The sequence below is a fragment of the Pinus tabuliformis genome, chromosome 4_2 (genome assembly GCF_031772625.1).
Source record: "Pinus tabuliformis cultivar Carrire ecotype Pingquan chromosome 4_2, CPIR1, whole genome shotgun sequence".
NCBI classification, from domain to species: Eukaryota; Viridiplantae; Streptophyta; class Pinopsida; order Pinales; family Pinaceae; genus Pinus; species Pinus tabuliformis.
Window position 1 is genome coordinate 370,666,566 of NC_142304.1, and position 22,837 is coordinate 370,689,402.

The following is a 22,837-nucleotide window of genomic DNA, read 5'->3' on the forward strand; positions in this document are numbered from 1 at the left end:
TCTCCACATGTGAATATTTTAACTCAGTTGGATTTAAGGTTCTGCTAAGGTAATATATCACATGCTCTGCCTTGAATTCATCTTCTTGAACTAACACCATTCCAATGGTGGAATGCGAAGCTGCGAGGTATAAGAAGTAGTCCTGGTTGTAGTTGGGAGGATGCAATAACGGTGCATGGGTCAACGCGTGTTTTAATGCATCAAAAGATTGTTGAGCAATCTCGTCCCAAAAGAATTGTACGTTCTGTTTCAACAACCGTGTAAAACCTTTAGTGACCTCGGCGTAGTTAGGGATGAATCGGCGTAAAAAGTTCGCTTTCCCTTGCAAACTTTGGAGTTGGCGCAAACTCGAAGGAGGAGGCAATTGGATGATAGCCTCGACTTTCGAGGGATCGACGCGAATGCCGGTTTTGGAAACAACAAATCCCAGCAATCGACCTGTTTCTATACAGAAAACACACTTGTGGGGATTCAACCGAATTCGATAATGCCTACACCTCATAAAGATTGCTCGTAAATGGACAAGGTGATCAGCTCGGTGTAAAGAATGAGCAGGCAAATCATCGAGATAGGGTTGCACAATGTGCTTGATGTCATGAAATGCATAAGACATGGCCCGTTGAAAAGTAGCACCGGCATTCTTAAGGCCAAAAGGTAATTTGCAATAAGCAAATGTCCCCCATGGACAAATGAATGCCGTTTTTGGTTGATCGGCAGGTAGAATATTGATTTGATTATAACCTGAGAAACCATCCATGAAGGAAAACATCTCACTTCCGGCACAATCATCAATTATTTGATCGATATAAGGCGTAGGATAGTTGTCTTTTGGACAAGCTCGATTGATATCCCTATAATCGATACAGATTCTTATTGTTCCTTGTTTTTTATTGACGGGAACAATATTCGATACCCAATCCGTTAACGGGATCGGATAAATGAAACCTGCTTTCAACAGCTTTTCGACTTCGGCTTTGATTGCAGCTATTTTTCGAGGGTGAATCTGACGCAACCATTGCCGAATGGGTTTAGCATCCGGGTAGGTTTTGATTTCATGAACAACAATGGCAGGATCGATTCCTGGCATTTCCTCGTAGGACCAGGCAAACACGTCGCGGAATTCTTGGAATAGGGCCTTGTAAGTTTCAATTTCTTCGTCAGTACATGCGGCACCTATATGAATGTTCTCCTTAATTCCGGGCTTCACTGATATATCAATGGGAACAGTACGAGAAATATTCCCTAAATTCAGCTCTGAATCAGAATGTTTCGTTGGATCCTGAGCGTCTTTGACATAATCAGCGGTAAAGATAGATGAAAAATCATTTTCAAATGCATCGCCCTTAGGTAAAAACGAAGATCTGTGATGGAGATCTTCCCATGGTAGATCATCTACACTTAGGATTTCGCGAAGTCGTTCGTCAGATGACACTTCTTCGGGAAACGTTATCCGTTCTAAAGGTGAGGTGAAAAGTGACTCTTCACTGACCACATTCATTTGATCGGGTTCGGTTGAATGAAAATCAGTAAAAGACATAAGAGCTTCATAAGCAATTTCATATGGACTCAACGGCATAACATCACCGAGTGAATCTAGCTCAGAGTCAGAGGGAACATACCAAGGATCATCATAAATAATGTTTTCTGACGTGATCATATGAATCGTTGCAAATGAAGGATCTACATTGAGTGGAGGGAGAGGAAAAGTTCCCAGTAAACCGGAATCCTTAACTAAACCTACACCAATGTCCTTATAAGGGATTGTCGTTTTACCAACATGTTGGATAGTTTCGGAAGAGGATGGGTCGGATGAAAAGTATGTCAGCTGATCAATAGTCACGATCTTACCGTTATGTGGGAATTTAATGACTCTGAAGACCGATGAAACGACCGCTGTCATAGCATATGACCAACTTCGACCCAAAAGAAGGTTGTAATCTAGAGGGGCATCAACCACTTCCACATCCAGACTAACGGTTTTACCTTCGACCCCTATAGGCAATTCTTGTAGAATACCAAACGGACGGAACCCACGGCCATCAAAGGCCTTAAGGATGGTGGGGGATTGGTTCAACGAAGGAGAACCAAGCGATCTCCAACATTGAATCGACATAATACACGTAGAAGCTCCCTCATCAATCACAGTCCGATGAATAGGCCTGTTTTTGACTATCACTGGGATTTGGAAAGCCATTTGATGGGGGAGACGTGGTGTACTATTTTCTAGATCAAAGATCATTAGGTTCGGGTCCTGAACATCGACAGCTCCGATAGCCGACAAAAGCAATTTTCGTTGCGCTGGACATGATTGCAGCACTTCGAGTGCCGACATTGCTGAAGGTGAAACAGCTAAGTCTTCAACAATGTTGTAATTCTGGGCTGCTCTCGCATGTGGGTTGAAAGCAGACCTTCGAAGTACACCCTTGGCGGGCGGCTTAATCACTAAGTCTGGGTTAGGTTTCTCGATCTGTAGTGGATCGGAACCAGGAGTTGAGGTTGATGGGTTAGAGTGAGAAGATTCTGCTTCTTTACCATCAACAGGAGCCTTACTACCATAATCTTGCGATCGAGTCGCAATCCTGACATGAGACATCATCAAAATGGGTTCTTCACTGGCATTCGAAGAAGAACCTATCATCTTATTTTCCTGCTTGGGAAATGGATTCTTTAACACAGCAGGAGTGGAAGAACCTTTAACTATTTTCACTACCTCGGCCCGATGAGGGCAGTCTCTCGTAAAATGATCTTCTTCACAAATGAGACAAGGATAACGAGGTTTGCGTTTTTCGTCATTGGTTTCCGATTTTTCTACTTTCTCCTTTGGAGCCTTGTCTGCTTTGGTCTTCTTCTTTCCTTTCTTCTTTCCACCGTTTTTTGGTTTGGCCGTAGATGACTCTACGGCGTGAATGTCGGCGGTGAGTTCAGGAGAAGACTCTCCTGTCGGAGAATCAGGCAAAGTGATAATTGGAGTAGTTGAAGACTTGGAAGACTTCTTCTTGCTCTTCGTAGTCACGATACCAATCATACCATCAGCGGCATGAGATCCCGAAGGAGCAGCAGCGATTTGGTTTGATTTGGGAAGATCCGGTATTTTCTCGTGTAACGTACCCGACTGAGTATAAACTAAGTCAAGGTACTGTGCTTGAGCAATGACTTGCTCCTCAGTAACTACTCCGGCCTTAGCTACATCTTCAGTAATTCTTGGTAATAATGATTTTACAAACCATTCAGCTAAGATTTGGTCCGGGATAAAAACTTTCACTAATCTTCTTCGACGTCTCCACTCATGGATGTGATCAGAAATGTACGTGGATGTCGATTGTTTTAGCGAAGTTAATAATTCTGTACCATTATCGTATCTGACTGGTAACTGAAAATGAGTTAAGAATGAAGTAGCTAACTGGCTAAAGTTGTAAAAAGAAGCCCGTGGCAACTCAATGTACCACTTGGCTGCGAGACCAATGAGTGTACGCTGGAAAAGACGTAAGCGGATGGAATCATCTGAGATGGAATTTGATGCACACCAGAGGTGGTAAGTCATCACGTGATTGGATGGATCCTCTCCAGACTTACCTTCGAACTTGGGTATATCGCTGGGCAACTTATTTGGCATTGGCGGCCAGAACTGTTGATATTGAATTGGATCGTTTGTTAGGCGCGTCAAGTCGGGTAAATCTAAAGTTGCAATAAAGGGTAACTGCCGGTTAGGATCTCTAAAATTCTGAGTCACAATACCAGCCCCAGGAGGAGGATATCCAGGATAACTAGGAACAGGAATCGCATTGGGGATATTATATCCTCCTGGAAAACCAGGATTAACCGGACCGTACTGGGGTTGCTGAGGTTGTTGATAAGTGTACCCAGGATACGGTTGATACTGGTAAACCGGTTGTTGGGCAGCTTGCGCAGGTTGATACGGTCCCTGGTACGGAGGTTGAACAAATTGAGGTTGAGTAGTAACAACCGTACTTGTACCAGGTGGTCCTACAGGCATCTGGACTGTGGTTTGGACTGTAGGTCCAGACAACGGAACAGATGTCTGAGGAGTGGTTACAGGGACAGTAGAAACCGGAGCTGCCGATACTCCAGAAGTAAGCATGGTAGATGAAGCGGTAGTTGCTGCAGCCGTGTGAGGTGGAGTACCAGGTGCAATTGGCGGCTGAGTAACTACCGAAGTTACAGGGGTCTGAACACTTGACTGGACAGGTTGCGGTTGCTGGGGTGGACCAGGAACTACAGGTTGTCCTGCTTGAGGTGCCGACTGTATACTTGGCTGCAACATCTGTTGACCTTGTGACGGGTCCCATGTTAACATTCCAGGGTATTGACTCGTAACAGGTTGAGGATACTGAGATCCATAACCGTATTGAGGATAGGGTTGATAACTGTAAGGTGCAGTCCCATATGATTGCCCTTGAGGTGGTTGATAACTTTGACCAGGGTATTGACCCGTAGGTTGATAACCTTGAGGTAAATACGAGTACTGGGGTTGACCTTGACCTTGGGGTTGGTATCCTTGAGGTTGATACCCTTGGGGTTGATACCCTTGGGGTTGCCATCCTTGAGGTTGCCATCCTTGAGGTTGGTATTGATACTGAGGTTGACTTTGGGGTACATATTGAGGCTGGGGTTGATACCCTTGGGGTTGATACCCTTGAGGTTGCCCCCCAGACACGAATGAAGTACCTTGAGGTTGCCCCCCAGGCATTAACGAAGGTTGCCCCCCAGGCGGTAATTGGCCACCTTGAGGTTGGTTAACGGGAGTTGAACCTGACATCATATAAACATCACCTATACTCAATGGAACATTACCACTGTTTCCAACGAATAACCCATGCTCAATGGGTCGAGGAGATGCTCCTGAAAAAGTACCAGAAAGTGACTGATACCCAGCAGGAACAGAAGGACCACCATGTAAAAATGATTCAGGACTTTGTGAAAACACAGATGACGGACCAGACATATTTACAGGATTATGAATTCCTCCGGGTGGAAAAGGAGTACGAGGTGTAGAAAAACCTACTGAGTTGTCTAAAAAATTGGTTAAAGCAAGGTACCAAGGTTCACTTCTAGGAGGACTGTAAAAGATGGACTCACGCTCCCTTAGATCAAGGGTAATTATATCTTCAGAATCAGAAACGCCTATTTCTTCCTCTGGAACAAGTTCTTCTATAGCAATTAACCCAACAGGAAGATTTTCGGTGATAATTCTTTCTATTCTTGGTGAATCAGGAACACTAGGAGTTGGAGTAACAGGTTCGGAAATTTCAGTTCTTCGCCTGTTTCACTGGCAGATGAAAAACTACCAGTAAGCTCGGAAACTGTAACAGCTTCGGGATTGTAACCTGTTTCTAAACTTTGGTAATCTGGATGGACTACCAAGGCAGACTCTCCTTCTTCAGGTGAACCTACTTTACTGCCACTAGGAGTTACAAGGACCTTTAAACCCTCTAAAACACTGGGGTCGTCTCGAGGAGGTGAACCCCTAAGTTCACGGGATCTTCTCAACAATTCGGCCACAGAAACAACTTCAGGAGACTGGCCCGCAATGCGACGGGACCGTCTCGGTAATTCCGCCACAATTAATGATTTTAATTACAACACACGAAAACAAAGTAAAAAATTTCAAATCAAACCACCTAAGTCTTCTAAAGAACCAAACAAATTTGAAGCATACGCCTAAATAATCTAGAGTGTCAAAGCACACACAAACAGTATCTTCCGGACCAAAAGCGCTAGTTGGTGATTAGGCCCAACCTCGCAGGATTCAGTACAGAAATGGCGGGTGGAACAGTTACGCCGACAACCTGCTTAATGAATAGACTGGACCAAGTACCTCCACTTTAACCGTCTCGAAGTGAAGCGTACCCCCCAGAAAATCCAAGTGAGTATAGCCGACGTCTGCTCCAGGTACAGTGGGACCTTCCCTCCACCGTCACCTTGGGTAGAATCCTAGATATTATGGCCACTAAGGTTACCAATCACAACAATTACACCTGGGGGAACAGTCTAAACTCCGACAGCACGCAAGGGCAGAGTAACAAGCTCCAATCCCCTTACCGGCTCCTTGACAGTAATCCAAGGTTTACCGATAAGTGACCCCTGGCTCCTCGACAATGGTTAATCCGAGGTTTACCGTTTTTAATACGTACTGCCTGGCGTCGTTCCCAACGAGGGAGGAATGATCCCCTCACTGGTTCGGACACGAGCTCGTGCTTCTCCTTTAAGAGGAGCTTTCCCAGAATGTAACTGAAATAATTGGATTTGTTCTACTCAAGATAGACTAACTGTTTGGTTTTGTAGTCTTGGAGAGTTAAGTACTCACCTACTCCAAGACCCTAGCCTAAGCTATGTTGGTGCTTCAGAACCCTAAAAAATAAAAGTTACTAGATCAATTTTAATTTAAGCGTTACTTTTAAGGTTGTTCTTTAAGTCAAAAGGTGATGGAAGTGAAACTTGTGGTGTGTTGACTCGACTCAAAACCACTACAAAATGCACCTAGGATGATTTATCCACTACTTTTGCTTTTTCGATGAATTGTTTTAACTAAAAAGTTGAGAGAATGCAATCTTTATAAAAGCAACTTCTTAATTGAAGACAATCAAAGAAACAATTCGATTTTCTTTTCCAAGCATAAAAACATAACTTCTCTTTACATGCACGAAAAAAACTCTTTTCTTCTTTGAAAAAAACAAAAAGCTACTTGAAACAAGACTTTTAAAGAAGATGTTTTTGTATTTTTCTTTTAATAAAGTAAATAAAACTAATATAACCAAAAACAATCTTTTAACAACTATCAAAATCTATGAAAATCCACTCATAAGCAAACTAAAGGCAAATTTATTCTAAGCAATTCTAACAAGGTCGAAACTAACAATGATTATTCTAAGGTGTTTTACTTGATTATGAACGAATCAAGGACTAGCTTATCGCAGAACCAAAAACTAGTCAAAACAAAATTCTAATCTTTTTGTCCTTTTTGAAAATGGAAATCAATACTTTAAAAACAAGCAATGCGAAATTTGACCCAAAACAACTCAAATGATAAGTTGCTCACACAAGGAGACTTTACGACAGGCTCAACTTCTAAGAAGGTTGACTAACCAGAGATATCTAAGGCTGGACAACTTTCTAAGCTCAAAGTCACTACAGAACCTATTCAAAAATCAAACCCTAGGTCTAAACTTCGTTGAAATCCACTAAAACACTCAAAGCTCACAAAACCAGTTCAGGTGAGAATTCTTGACAGGGTACTAAAGGATCTGGGCAGAAAACACTAAGGAAAAACAAAATCTAAAAGTAATTTAAAGCAAAAATGGAATTTTCTTGACTTTTACAGGAAGACGCAGGCCACCCGTTGTCACAGGTGCGGCCCCGCACTGTGCAGTCGACAACAGCGCGTCCAAGGACGCACTGTGAAGCACACAGAGACTGCGTCCTTCTGGAAAAAGGAAGAAAAACTAAAGCCAACTAAATCTACAGCTAAACCACCCAAATACTAATTCCCACAGCCAAAAACCAGAAAATAAAAATGATTTTCACAAAGCAAAGTTCATATAAAGGAAAAGACTTATCCATTAATGGAGTCCCCAGTGGAGTCGCCAATTTGTCGTGGCGGAAAAAGTCATTTGGGCTGACACAACTGACCTCCCTAGGAGTATAAACTCGCTAGCGACAAACAAGACAAAATGGAGTGATCTTTCTCTAAATCTACCTTTTACAACATGAAAAGTACAAGTGTTTAGGCTTACCTTATTCCAAAACGCTATTGTTGTAGTTCGTTCTTGCCAATCCGGATGAGCTCTTCCTTCAAGTCAATTCCTGCAACCACAAACAATCAAACAATTACCGAGCACTTGTATTTCATATAATAAAACATAGATTCAACATGCAGACCAAGGAACACATGAAATAACTCATTAACATAAGCTATTGAGAAAAATAAACCAGTTTGTATTAATAACGAAACAAAGAAACTCTTACAACCTGGCCTTGGTGTTGTGCAAGTCCCTCCCAGGGTCCATCAAGTGTCTTCCTCTACTTTGACAAAGCTCACCCACTTCCAAGTAGAATCATGTAAAGACAATCTCTCCTCACAAAGGTTCTAATGGAAGACCTAAATCCTGCAGCATTTACCCAAAGAAAATGTATAGCTCCAACCTCCCTTCCTTCTGGCTCAATGTCTTTATTTATAGTGCTGTAAAGAGGTTATTCAGGTCCACTATCAATGGGATCATCCCCCTCTATGGGTGGGATAGCTCCCTTATTGATGGGATAAGCTCCCTCTTAATAGAGATACATGAACCAACTGGAGGCGCATCCATTTCATCAAACCGACCTCTAGAATGTTCTAGAAGTAACCACAAGTAACTTTCTCAAGATAAAACTTGCGCATTTTGCCTTTTACAGGAGGACGCACCTGTCCTTTAACATACAGAGCGTCCATGGACGCAGTTTTTGTGAACATGACCTGCGTCCCCGCAGGTAAGGCTAGAGAGAACCTGCGACCCCAGAGATAAACAAAGTTTTTACAAGACTTTCTCTCTTCTTTGAGTTTGAGATGGATAACAGAGGCATAGACTTGCCTAAGAGGGTAGCATGACTGTTGATTTTGAGCCATACTAACTGTAAGTAGTCAAGGTGACATTTTTTAGTGTAACAAGAGGTTACAAGTGCAGCTACCCCCTCGAGTACACCTGAAGTCGGGCCCCCTTTCGCTCCTTCGTGGAAGGTCAAGTTTCCTTGTCGATTATGCAAGGAGGACCATCTTCTTCGGGATTGTCCTCGCATTCCCAGGGTACTAGAAGTTTGGTCTCGCGATCTGGCCTGCCCCTCATCGTCCTTTGAAGCTAACGACGATGCTACCTTATCAGTCGGGAATGGTAAGGGAAAAGGGAAGATTTGAATCCCCTGTAGACTTTGTGAAGGCAATCATCCCCTTCACCTTTGTCGACTCATGGATAAAGCCTCCGTTGTCTTGGAAAGTCTTACAGCTCCTTCACCCCAACTTCCCGTTGGTTATCAACGTCTCTCTGTAGCCGCAGATCATTCCCATGCTGATAAAGAGATTGATTTATATTCTTCTCTTGTCCAACCTCCTCTTCGCGAACGTAGTTGTGCCCAGCCTGTCCCAGACCAACCATTGGTCGAAAAGGGTGTCGATTCGAGTTCACCACCCGTCGATCACTCTGTTTCGGAAAAGCATCACTCCCATGTTCTTCTCGTCTCCTCGGATTCTCTTGAGTCTGGAAATGACTTTCCTATCCCAACTACTCCGAGAGTCCTGGTTCAGTTCCTTTAGAGCAGGGGGGCAATCATATGATTCCCCCACCAAGTAGTTCAGTTGTTTCCTTTGACTGGAGTCGTTTGACTACCTGCCCCTTCCATCCCATGTGCCTTTCTGGGTCACGGTACATGCCTATAATAAGGCGCTACTTGGCATTCTGTTGGATGAGGGAGCATCGATTAGTCTTATGCCTGCCACTACTTGGCAAGCCTTGGGTTCCCCACAGCTCGTGTCAGCCACACCGAATCTAACGGCTTTTGACGGAGGAACTAGTCAACCATTAGGGATCCTTCCACAGTTCCCTGTTACTTTGGGAGGCAAGACCATCTATATAGACGTATCCATTACCCAAGGTTCTTTAGAATTTAGTCTTCTCCTTGGCTGTGACTATGTTTATGCCATGGGGGCCCTGATCTCTTCACTTTTCCGGGTGGTTTGCTTTCCACACGATGGAAGAATAGTGACGATAGATCAATTATCATTCGTCCGTCCCCGGGTGCCTCCTACGCAGTTGTCATCCCCTCCTGGTTTTCATCCACCAGTTGCATCTGCCCCATCACAGATCAACTACGTGGCCACCTATCCTATGCCTGGATCTAGTAATGTCGTCGTTGTGTATAGTGTCCTGGAGGCATTGGGCCCTGACTTCCAAGATGTTGGCCTTCCATCAGGAGTGACACTCTTGGGAGCCTCAACTTCCCATTCATTATGGTGAAGTTCCAATGGAGCATAGTTCGTTTCCCTAGGTCAAGCTCCTTAAACAATGAAACTAGGTGTCGGAGCACAGTTCCTTGTCTTGTGTCAAGCTCGTTAAAAAATGAAACAAAGAGTCCCGAGCATAGTTCTTGATCTTGTGTCAAGCTCGTTAAAAAACGAAACAACTCTTCCCTTTCCAAATCGAGTCTTTCGATTAAGATCTCGTAAAATGAAAGTCAAGTCTTTCATAGATCTCGAGAGTGAACCTTCATTCCATTCACTTTGTTGAATGCAATGAAGCTTGGGGGGCATGTACCTCGTTTTGCGGTATTATGCTAGGGGCATGCGAACCGATAACAAGCATAGTTTTTCATTTCAAGCTTGTGTAAACATGAAACCGAATGTAAGCAGAGTTCTCCATCGTTCAAGCTTGTGTAAAAATGAACCCATACCTGATTTACATCTCGTGATTGCCTTTTGTCTACTAAATTCTATTAGATGATCCTTGGTTGTTTCATTCCATCGCCACCATCTCTTTGGCCGATCATATGCTTTCACTTGGTTGTTTTTCCTTTCCTGAGGAACCGCAGCGATGAGTGGTTTTATTACCCAGCCTCTTGACCATTACATGTTTTGAGCAGTTCCACGATTGCTGGAACCAGTTTCTACCCTTTATACCACTCGTTCCTCTAGGATGAGTCACCTTTAAGCTCTTTTCTGACTCGTAAAATATGAAAAGATCGCCGAGTATTTTCCCTTTTTGACTCGTTAAAGAGAAGAAAAATGGAGGTCTACTTTTAGCTCTTTGATGACCATCTAAACATGAAAAGATTGCCGAGTTATTCCTCTTGACTCATTAAATGTAAATAAGAGGCGGTCGTCTTGAAACTCTTTTCCAACCGTGTAAAACGAAAAGATCGTCGGACCCTTGTCATTTCGAGTTCGTTACTAGGTACGAAACGACGTGATGTTGATCGCTTTTTTACTTTTTTAGGTCGATGTCACTATATATGAAAAGTACTCCCCGATTGTAATGGTCGAGTGGTTCTTTCAAGCATTGTTTTATACTTTTTCGGGCTCGCACTTTACAAAAAAGGACACCCCTGGAGTTTTCTTTTCTGTTGTCTTTTCAGACTCTCTAAATAAGAAAAGATGTCGAGTTCTTCCTTTGTCAGACTCGTTAAAACTTAATGACATCGGACTCCATCGAAATGATGCTCACAAGTATATGCTATCCCCGTCAAGCTTGTTAAAAATAACTGGGGTACTCGCTAGAAATGGTGGGGAAAATGGACCCATAATTATTGTCGCGTCGGCAGTATGTCACTCTTGAACATGGCACTAGTCTACATTCGTGTCTGGGCGGGGACATCTCATCTTGTTTTTACACTCGCCTCCATGGGTTTGGGTGATCCTATTTGACGTCTCATCTGCTCATTGCCTTGTCACCATGACCTGTGCTCATTTGATGTCAAATACTGCCAAGTCCACTGTCGTGCCGCCGATATGTTCAAGAGAAGTTGACCTCTACAGAATTACAGCCTCCCTCTGATACCTCGCGTAATTCTGGTTCACCACAACATTCTTCCTCTGTCTCGCATCAATGATGTGGGAAACATTATGGCCCACCTTTGATCAATGTCACTTCCTGTCGACTTCAGCTCATTATCCAGGAAGCTGATCTAGAGACTCCCTTCCGGTGCCTTGGAGCCTGCATGCCTCAATGGCAGGTTCTTCGTGTTCGACGAGAGGTTTTCATCATTGGCCTCCGATCAAATGATTCTGTGGGTGTTCGACGCCAGCTCACTTATTCGCACGCCATAGATTGTACCTATAGTACCTTGAGGGCCATTGTCATTATTGGTGGTACCTCTCGCGTCTGTTAACAGTTTTCATCATTGACTGGTAATCAGACGATGTTCATGCATGTTCAACTTCAACTCTTGTATTCGCATGCTTGGACTTGTACTATGTTCGGGTCGAGATAGAGCGCAAGACCCTGGATTTTGTCTGTTGGAATCCAGGCTGCGATTTGTGGCTTATTATGATCATTACATGACTCATTCATTGGATGCCTGCGACCATGCCTGAGTCTATTTATCAATCCTCTCTGGATGGCTGCACCCATGCCTTGGATCTAGATTATTATGTACTCTGTTATGGATGGTTGTGCCCATACCACATATATCATGTACTTGAGATATCAGTTGTACTTCTTTACGCAGGTTCTCCGGCGGCCGTGTTTTCAGTCACGCATGTTCTTGTAAAGAATTTCACCCCTCTCTCTCCCTCGGGCCTCATGCTTTAGGGGGCATCTGTTACATAGCAACTTGTCACTGTTTGTCACCGTCCTTGTTACCCCTCACCCGCACACTAGAGGACTCATTCCGGGACCTGTGAGAAGTGACATGACCTAAAATCACTTGCATCATATTCCTCTAAGTATGAGCTTCATATGCCCTGAAGACATCTCCTGCAAAATACCCATGAAAAAAACTCTTTTTGCATTAGCGTGGGTCCACAGTTCACTGCCCGCGCCAATGAGGGAAATCCTCTAAAAAGGGCGCGCCATTGGCGCTCTGTCTCATAGTCGCACTCACGCCAACTGAATTGAATAAAGTTTTCAACAAATAAGCTTTCGAAGGTTCTCCTTAACCCATTCACCAACTGAATCTATGTTCAGCTAGGATGGTTTGGCTTCGAATCTCCATAGAAGGGAAGCGGTTTGCCACCTTTCATGGAAGTTTCCAGGTGATAAAGTCAATCCCATGAATAATGTGGTTGATCCTATCTCTTTCCTCTCTATCTATAAAATCTTGTCTCTATGCCTTGAGCAAGCTAGTCAGTAGTTCCAATTCTAGCATATTGATAGAGAATTCCAGGAGTTCAAGAGTTTGAAGCTACAAGAGCCTTCTTTGCACCCATAAGGCCAAATCTAAGTAAGGATATTCTTGTCACCCAAAGAGAGAGAGGCTTGTTCCCTATGCCAACAAGCTTACAAGACTTGTGTAGGTGACTACCCAGCCAAAGGAGGATTTGACATCAGAATTATGGTTGTATTCTTCTTTGTTATTTATCAATAATAGATGACTATCATTATGGTTCCACTCTCATTGTCCTATGATCGATGTTGAGTTATATCTTTTCTGACTGATATATAATTGTATCTATTGGATTTTATGCTTGTATTCGTATTGTTCTTTCCATGTGCAGGTGTCCAGTCACGCAAATCGTGGGGATCGTGACCAACCGAGGCAAAGGAACGAGACTGACGTCTCTTCTACGAACATTAGTGTTGGAATCCAAGTAGGTTCTCACCATCCACTTTTTATTTGCAATTAGGAACTTGCATGATAGCATTGTGTAATTATTGCTAGACCCGGTCTGGGCTAGTAGGGATCGTCTCTCTCCGTAGAGAGGATTTACCTCCACAACACAAGTTACAAAGGAGAATATGAGTTAGTTAGATAAGAAAGTTGAAAAACATATTTTTATCGGATATAAAGATGGTATGAAATGTTATAAGATTTGGAACCTAGAAACTAAGAAGGTTGTGTATAGTTGAGATGTGGTATTTAGAGAAGTCAAAGATGTTATCAAGCAAAAATTCCTACCAAGGGAGAAAGAACGAAAAAGGATAGAGTTTGAAATAAAGAATGATGAATTAGACTCCACAAAAGAACATGATTCAAAAGAAGAAGAAACACTTGCCCTGGTATTGAGGAGATCGATTCAAGAAAGAAGGTAGAATGAAAGGTATAACCCACCTTATTCCCATTCAATTTTTTCTTTTTTTAGTTACTGATAATGATCCTAGAACTATTAGGGAGGAAATGGATTTAGAGCATGGAAAAATTTGGAAAAATGCCATGGTTGAAGAAATAACAACCTTAAACAAGAATTAGGCTTGGGATCTAATGGAGTTTCCACATGGAAGAACCCCATTGGAATCAAATGGGTGTTTAAAAATAAGTTGAACACAATAAGAATAGTGGATAAATACAAATATTGGTCAATAGAAAAGGGTTATTTCTAGATAGAGGAATTACCTTTGATGATATATTTTCTCTTGTTGTGAAGTTAACTTTTATTATATTTATTAAGAAATATGAATTTTGTATCCATCACATAATTTTTTTAATTTTTGACAAGTTTCAAACCATCCAATGTGGTTCATCATTAGGATGATAGGATGAAGAAAATATGATTCAACACGTGTATAAAAGGGAGAAGAAATCAGAGAGCTAAAGTATAGGTCTAGGTAAAAAAAATTAAACGTTAGAAAAATAATAATAATTCAAAGAATATTAAACATTAGAAAATAATAATAATAAAAGGTTAATATAAAAAAGTTACTTTAATAAAAATAAAACAAATAATTACATATAGAGTTAAAATAACAATAATTTATCATAGATATTTTTAATAAATATAACTATGATGACAATAGCGTGAATGATAAGATTTTTACATTCATATACTATATTATATTTCTTTTATCTGTTGCTATTGATTTTTATTTTAGGGTAAAACAAATGGATGTGAAGACAACATTCCTACATGGGGAGATAGAAGAAAAAAATCTACATGAAACAACTAGAAAGTTTTTTTGTGAAAGGACAAAAAGAGTTGGTATGCAACATGAAAAGGCCCTCTATGGGTTAAGTTAAATCATCAAGGATATGGTATCAAAATTTTGATACTTATATATTAGGACCTAGATTTACAAGGAGAAAAGTAGGTTACTACATATATTTTAAATTAATTGGTGTTCATCTTATTTATTCGGTCTGGCATGTTGATGATATCTTGCTAACTGGAAATGATAGGGAGTTATCCCAGATGTGGAAACTCAATTTTTGTCCAAATTCAACATGAAGGATCTTGGTGCTATGAATTTCATTTGGGAATGGAAATCAAAAGATATTAGGAAAAGAGGAAGCTTTGGGTAAATTAGAGGAAGTATGTAGAGATAATATTGTAGAGGTTTAATATGCAAGAAATTAAACTGGTAAAGGTTGCAACTATTGTAGGTATAAACTTATTTGCATATTAGTGTCCCAAGAATGCGGAAGAGGAAGAGGACATTTACCATGTTTCATATGCCAGTGTCATTAGAAGTTTTATGTATGCAATGGTCTGTATCAAAATGGACATTAAACATGTGGTGGGAGTATTCATTATGTACATGTCAAAACTAGGGAAAGTGTTAGGGTCCCACCCTAACCCCCTTATTTATGTCATGGGATCAAGTCATAGTCAAGATTCAATAAAGACCATATTAATATTTGTAAGTGGTTAACCGGCAATTAATGACGGGACCACAGTTAGTTGCAAATGGGTCGTAGTATTAGATAGATGGTATTAATAAAACCCACGGTATTGGCCCGTGGTATTGCATGTATGAGTCATATATAAAGGATAGAGACTCCTTGCGAGGAGCGTCGTGTCTTATTTTGTAGTCGAGCTCTGATCTATTGGAGGTTGCCCCCCTCGAAGAGGCAAGTGAACATTACTCTCTGAACAATAAAATCATTGCTATTCTGTGTTCTGGGTATCTTTTCTTCACATATTCTATATTTGGGTATCATTTTGCAGGTTAAGAGCATAACAAGTGGTATCAGAGCACTTTCCAGGGCCGGTGGGATCTCCAATTCTTAGCAATTTTTTTTTTTTCTTGGCTAGAGACGTGTTTCGGCGTCTTTAAACCACAGGATCTGTCATTGAGTGCATAAACCTGCAGATTTGGGGAGGCATGCATGCAGGAAATACAAGAGGTGGTCATGTCTGTTGGACTCCCTTGTAACCCCTGTGGGTACCCCTTCGAGTAGTAGCGCATTAGACAGAACCGCGCACGGACTGTCTTCCACGTACCCTCTGGGTATATCGGAAGCCCCCTAGGCTCCCTTGAAACCTCGCCATAGACAAACCATCGGCCTTCTTGTGGCTACAGTATACCGAGAACAGCACTCAGAGAGATTACTCGCCTGTAGGATAGGGTAGTCGGGTTGTACGGCTAAGGGTACGGTAGATCCTCCTTAGTTAGAGCCCTAGAACATTGGGCCGAGTACTACTGCCAGACCCTTATGTATATTGCAATCTGTAGCACCTGACACTCCTCAAGACCATAGTTCCCTTTTCTATCGGGGTATCTCACATCATCTATATCAGATCTACTTGTGCAAAGGAGTGCAGTAGCAACAGCCGACATCAGTCCCGCAGTCTCGAGTTCGCAGATCAGTCATTCCGATCTATTCGATCCAACCGATCTGCAGCAGCAGTCTGTTCCGCAGCCTAGAGCTATCTGATCCGCCATTCAGATCTTTCAGATCCACCAGATCAGAGTTGTTGTGAAGGGTTCCTATACCGGGGTATAATTTTCGCAGGACTTTTGGCCGCATTGACATTTTGAGGATTTGGCGACTACATTATTGATCAGGATGGAGTAAAACTCCATTAGGAGTTATGGGAAAAAGAGAAAGAAAGGAAAGTAAAACTCTGGGGCGCTTATTGGTGATCTATCCCATTAGAATCAGGACGACGAGCTGAGCACATTGGTACCATTCAATTATTAGTGAAAATTTTTTAGGTGGTCCCAATTGTTCATCAGGTTGGTGTACGGTAGAAACTAGAGCCCAAGCGATGGCCAATGAAAGGATGGACAAACTTGAAGAATCCATGCAAACCCTCACCAATCAGCTTAACGAACTATGTATCCAGGTCCAGCAATTAATCTCGAAGGGCAAGGAGCAAGCCCACGAGGAGGTGTATAATGGCAATGAATACAATGAGGGTGAGTCTAGTCACTCTCTTCACGTCTGGCACACCCACCAACAACCCAGTCAGCGACCTCCCAAGTTGGATATCCATAAATTTGATGGTTCTCACCCGTCGGAATGGATAGCACAAATGGAGTAGTATTTCAAACTGAATCGCATCTTAGAGAATACGACTCAACTTATGTTGCGAAGCATGTACTTGGACAATGAAAGGTGGCAATGGTGGGAATGGCATCAATGTTGCAATGGACCTTTTAGGACTTGAACCCAATTTACAAAAGCTCTTCAAGACCGCTTTGAACAGGAAACCTCTTTTTTGGGTCATCTTACTAAGCTCCGACAGACGGGTACAGTGGATGAATATATTACAGCTTTTGAAGCCTTAGCCTTCCGCACTTGGAGTCTCTCAGATGTGTTCTACACGGAATGTTTTATCAGTGGTCTTAAAGAATCCATCAAAGCTCAAGTCTTACTGCACCACCCTCCCACATGGACAGAGGCTTATAAGGTAGCTTGTAACGTGGAACGTGCATTAGGAGCCCAATACAGTCGCCCAAATTTCTCCACTAAAGGTCACCCCCCACAATCTCACAACACGACTCAAACACTTAAGGTCCAAAAGGTGTCACCTGCGGAAATGGCCGAAAGAAGAAAGCAAGGACTATGTTACTACTATGATGAAAAATACTCCCCGGGTCATAAATGTAAGGAGCCCAAATTTTTTCAAATAGATGCCACTGACTACAGCTCAACAGAGGAAGATCCACCACTTGAGGAACATGAGGCGCTAGAAGAAGACAACCAAAAGGAAAATGTCTCTGAAGAACCAGTTATTTCGTTGCATGCGTTGGCAAGGATTTCTTCCCCTCAAACTCTCAAAATCAGAGGTTTTATTAAACATCGCCCAGTAGTAGTCTTGATTGATAGTGGAAGTACACATAATTTCATCCATCAAAAAGTCGCAGAAGCAGTGCATTGTTTTGTACGAGAAGTTTCTAACTTCCAAGTCCAAATTGCGGATGGGGGCACAATGAAATGTGAAGGCCGCCGTGAAAATGTCAAACTTCAAATGGGGGATTATCAGTTGAAAACCCACATGTCTTCCATACACATGGGGGGTTTTGACATTGTCCTCGGTGCTGAATGGCTCCGCACTCTTGGGCCAATCACAATGGATTTCCAGGAGTTATATATGAGTTTTAAGCAAAAAAGCTCCACACATACCCTCCGTGGACTCCAAGCGGGAGCCCCCTCTATCATCAGCTCGCATAGGGTGGAAAAATTGTTAAAAAAGGGTCGTCATGGAGTGGTAGCTCAATTTAATGCCATCCAGGTAGTCGAAACCAAGTCTCTGCCAATTCATCCTGAGATGCAGAAGATTTTAAATAACCATCTGTCGGTCTTTGACAAGCCTCATGAGCTTCCGCCCTCGTGAGGGGAACATGATCATCGCATCACCTTGGTTCCAGGGGCCCAACCCCCAAATGTGCGGCCATACAGATATCCGTTCACCCAAAAGAATGAAATAGAAAAAATAATCAAGGAACTTTTGGAAGCAGGTGTCATTCGTCCCAACATTATTCCTTATTCATCCCCAATGGTCATGGTGCTCAAGAAAGATGGGGAGTGGTGGATGTGCCCTGACTTTAGGGCCCTCAATAAGTTGACAGTCAAAGATAAATTTCCTATCCTGGTGGTTGACGATTTGCTAGACGAACTCAATGGGGCTCAATTCTTCACTAAGTTGGATCTTCGCTCAAGCTACCACCAAATTCGCATGAAGGAAGTCAACATTCCCAAGACTACTTTCAAAACTCATGAAGGCCATTATGAGTTCCTGGTCATGCCATTTGGTCTTTGTAATTCCCCCTCTACTTTTCAGAGCCTCATGAATCACATTCTCAAACCATATCTCAGGAAATTGTCCTTTTCTCTTCGATGACATCCTCATCTATAGTGGCACTTGGGCTGCACATCTTCAACATGTAGATCTACTCTTGCAACTGCTCCACAAGCATAAATTATTTGTCAAGATGTCCAAGTGTTCGTTTGGCATGGAAGAAGTTGAGTATTTGGGCCACATTGTGGGGCATGAAGGTGTCAAGGTGGACCCCAAAAAGATCCAGGCAATGCAAGAATGGCCTCAACCTAAGGCCTTGAAGAGCTTGAGAGGATTTTTGGGTCTCACAGGCTATTATCGTAAGTTTTTCCGCAACTATGGCCGCATAGCAAAGCCCCTCACTCAACTCCTAAAGAAAAATTCCTTCTTCTGGAATGATGAAGCACAATAGGCATTTATCGCTCTCAAAAACGCCATGTGTTTGTTGGGTCCCTATAATACTAGTGATTACCCCATTACTATAGTATTTATACCCATTATTTATATTGTTGTGCCCTTATTACCCCCATATTGTTATTTATGTGCCCCATAGAATCCCTCTATTGTTATTTTTGTGGCTTTATATTATTATTCTTAGGTTGGCTGGATTATATTGTGACTCCTTAGACTCTTATATATAGAAAGGAGGTTTTGTCATTTGTATCATCGAAGAATTGTTCATTTATGTAATGTAAATGAGGTTGCCCCCTCGAAGAGGCTGAATTCTAAGGCGTTGATCTATCTTTTCTATCTTTTCTTGAGCTGGTTTCATAACATTTGGTATCAGAGCTTTGGATTCTAGGGTTTCGCTGCTCCAAACAGGTCATCCTGGCATTTTCGCTATAACTTTTTTTCTGTGATGTTTCAGAAGTCACAAAAAAAACCCATTTGAGAATAAATTGCGCTGAACCTTGGATCTAAATTTTAGATACTTTTGCATGATATTTGTGGAGATACGATCTGAGGAAGTTGGTCTTTTTGCAGACTCCTGAATTACATTCAAAACAGTTGACCTGGGGAAAATCGTCATAACTTTCTCTCTGGGGATCGGATTGAAATTTCATAAGAAGGTACAAAAATAGTACGGACTGTAGTTTCTTGTGTGTGTGGTTTAGATTCAAAGGTTGAAACAGTGACTCGTGGCACGTCATACAAGTTCGCTCTACTGAACCAGTCTAAAAGAAAGTCACTGTGGGAGATTTCACATAACTCTTCCTTGGAGAATCCAATTTGGCTCAGACTTGTGGCATTGGAAAGAGGACGCAGAAGGCTACTACAGGTAGCAATTTCAGAACTAGATGATCTGAAATTACAGAGATACATCAGATTCAATATCAGGCTTCTATAAAGTGAAAAAAGGTGTGTAGTTTTTTTTTTTAATTTTTTGTGTAAGCTTGGTTTAATGGAATTCAAAGGGCATAGTAAAGCATTATTATCGGTAACTGATGCCCCGAGGAAAGAAAATGCAAACACCTAGTAAGGAACCTGAAAGCTCTAGCATGACTCATGAAGAAGAGGAAGAAATGCTACATGATATATCAAAATTACAAGAACAAGTGCAACAAATGTCACGCTCACAAAAGCTAACAGAAGCTAAGATAAGTGGCGTGGAATCTAAGATAAATGGCGTGGAATCTAAGATAAAGGGCATGGAAGCTAAGATGGATGATTTGAAGACAGATTTGAAGAGAGACATGGCATATTTGAAGATAGATTTGAAGACAGACATGGAAGAATTGAAGAAGTTGCTACAAGAAAGGGTCACTAATGGTGAAAAGGTAGTAAAGGAAACTCATGATGAGAACAAAAGAAATGTTAATCATGATTCCATAGACGCTAATGTTGGATCGAAGAATCACCATATTCCAAAAATCGATATGAGGAAGTTTGATGGCAAGGATCCCGCCACATGGATATTACAGATGGAGCAATTCTTCGATCTCAATAATGTGCAAAACACACAAAAGGTACGTATGGCAACTGTATATTTGGAACCAAATCAGTTTGTATGGTATCAATGGCTTTTCTCTCGTAAACAATTTATCACTTGGGCAATTTTTACGGAAGAATTGATAGCACATTATGAAGATACAAAAAGCAACACTTTTTTTAGCCAATTGATAAGTCTCAAACAAAAGGGTTCAGTAATGGAGCACATTGAGGAGTTCCAAAAATTGAACATAAGGGTAAAAGATATTCCAGAGGAGCATAGGATTGATGTGTTCATAGGGTCTTTAAAGGATAATATCCAACATGATGTTCGCCTTTGGGAACCTGATTCATTAGAGAAGGCATTCAGGTTAGCAAGAAAAATGGAAAGCAAAATTATGGCAACCAGGAAGCATACCACTCACAACTATAAAGACGGAAGTGTTGTTGCCCCTAGTCTTCCACAACCTATAAGGTTGACACCACAACAATTGGAAGAAAAAAGAGCAAAAGGGCTTTGTTACAGTTGTGATAGCAAATACACTAAAGGTCATAAGTGTGCTGAGAAGAAATTATTCTACATAGATTGTGAAGAGGAAGAAGAAAAGGAGCAAGAAAGGTCAAAAGAAGAAGATATACTCCAGGAACAAAGCCTAGATGAAGAACAAATAAATCCGACCATATCTTGTAATGCATTGGCGGGAATTACCACTCCTCAAACCATCAAGATAGAAGGACAAATCAAGAAGAAAAAGGTAATAGTGTTGATTGATTCAGGAAGCACCCACAATTTTATTCATTGTAGGGTAGCAAAAGAATTGAATTGCTTCCTATATCCAGCACCAGAGTGTCAAGTGATGATTGCAAATGGAGGAACAATAAATTTCTCTGGAAAGTGCCATAATATCAAGCTATCCATGGGAGAATATGTATTGACTAGCCCAATGCTTTCCATTCCAATGGGAGGTGCTGATGTTGTACTAGGAGTCCAATGGCTACAATCCTTGGGTACAATAGCTTTTAATTTTCAAGAACTTTTCATCAAATTTTCTACGGAAGGAAAGGAAGTTGAATTAAGGGGTATTGCAGGGAAACCAGGAAAGATAATCAGCTCTAATGGTATGACAAAGCTTCTAAAAAAGGAGCAAAGAGGTGTAATTGCACAATTATGTTCGCTAGATGTTTCCACATTGGAATCATCTATTTCTCCAGATCTCCAAAAAGTCCTGGACAATCATTCCAAGGTATTTGAGACTCCCAAAGGTCTCCCACCTATGCGTGATCATGATCATGCTATTCATCTGATTCCAGGAAGTGTTCCTCCAAACATCAGGCCGTACAGATATCCCTATGTCCAAAAAAGTGAAATTGAATGTATGGTTGCAGAAATGCTAGAGGATGGTATAATTCAACCGAGTCAAAGTTCTTTCTCAGCTCCAGTAGTATTGGTGCACAAGAAGGATGGATCATGGCGCATGTGTCCAGATTATAGGGAGCTCAACAAGCTCACTATTAAAGATAAGTTCCCCATTCCTGTTATTGATGAATTACTGGATGAATTGCATGGATCAATTTACTTCACCAAGTTGGATCTTCGTTCGGGATATCATCAAATCAGAATGAAGATTGAAGACATTCCGAAAACGCATTTAGAACTCATGAGGGTCATTATGAATTTTTGGTCATGCCTTTTGGCCTTACCAATGCACCTTCAACATTTCAAGGTTTGATGAATTCAATTTTCAAACCATTCCTTAGAAAATTTGTGTTAGTATTTTTTGAAGGATCATGTTGAACATGTTGACAGGGTGCTACAACTATTGGAGGAGAAACAATTATATGCAAAAAGATCCAAATGTTTCTTTGGAGTCCAGGAGGTGGAATATTTGGGTCATATTGTATCTCATGAAGGAGTTAAGGTAGACCCTAGCAAAATTAAAGCCATTAAGGAATGGAAAATCCCCACATCCATAAAGCATCTGCGAGGATTTCTTGGGTTGACAGGGTATTATCGCAAGTTTGTTAAGAATTATGGGAGAATAGCAGCACCTCTAACAACATTATTGAAGAAAGATTCATTTTCATGGACTCTGGAAGCAACAAAGGCCTTTGAACATCTTAAAGAGGCAATGTGCCAAGCACCGGTCTTAGCTACACCGGACTTCACAAAAACCTTTATTGTGGAATGTGATGCTTCAGGAAATGGAATTGGTGTTGTTCTAATGCAAGATGAAAGACCCATTGCTTTTGAAAGTCGTCCAATCAAGG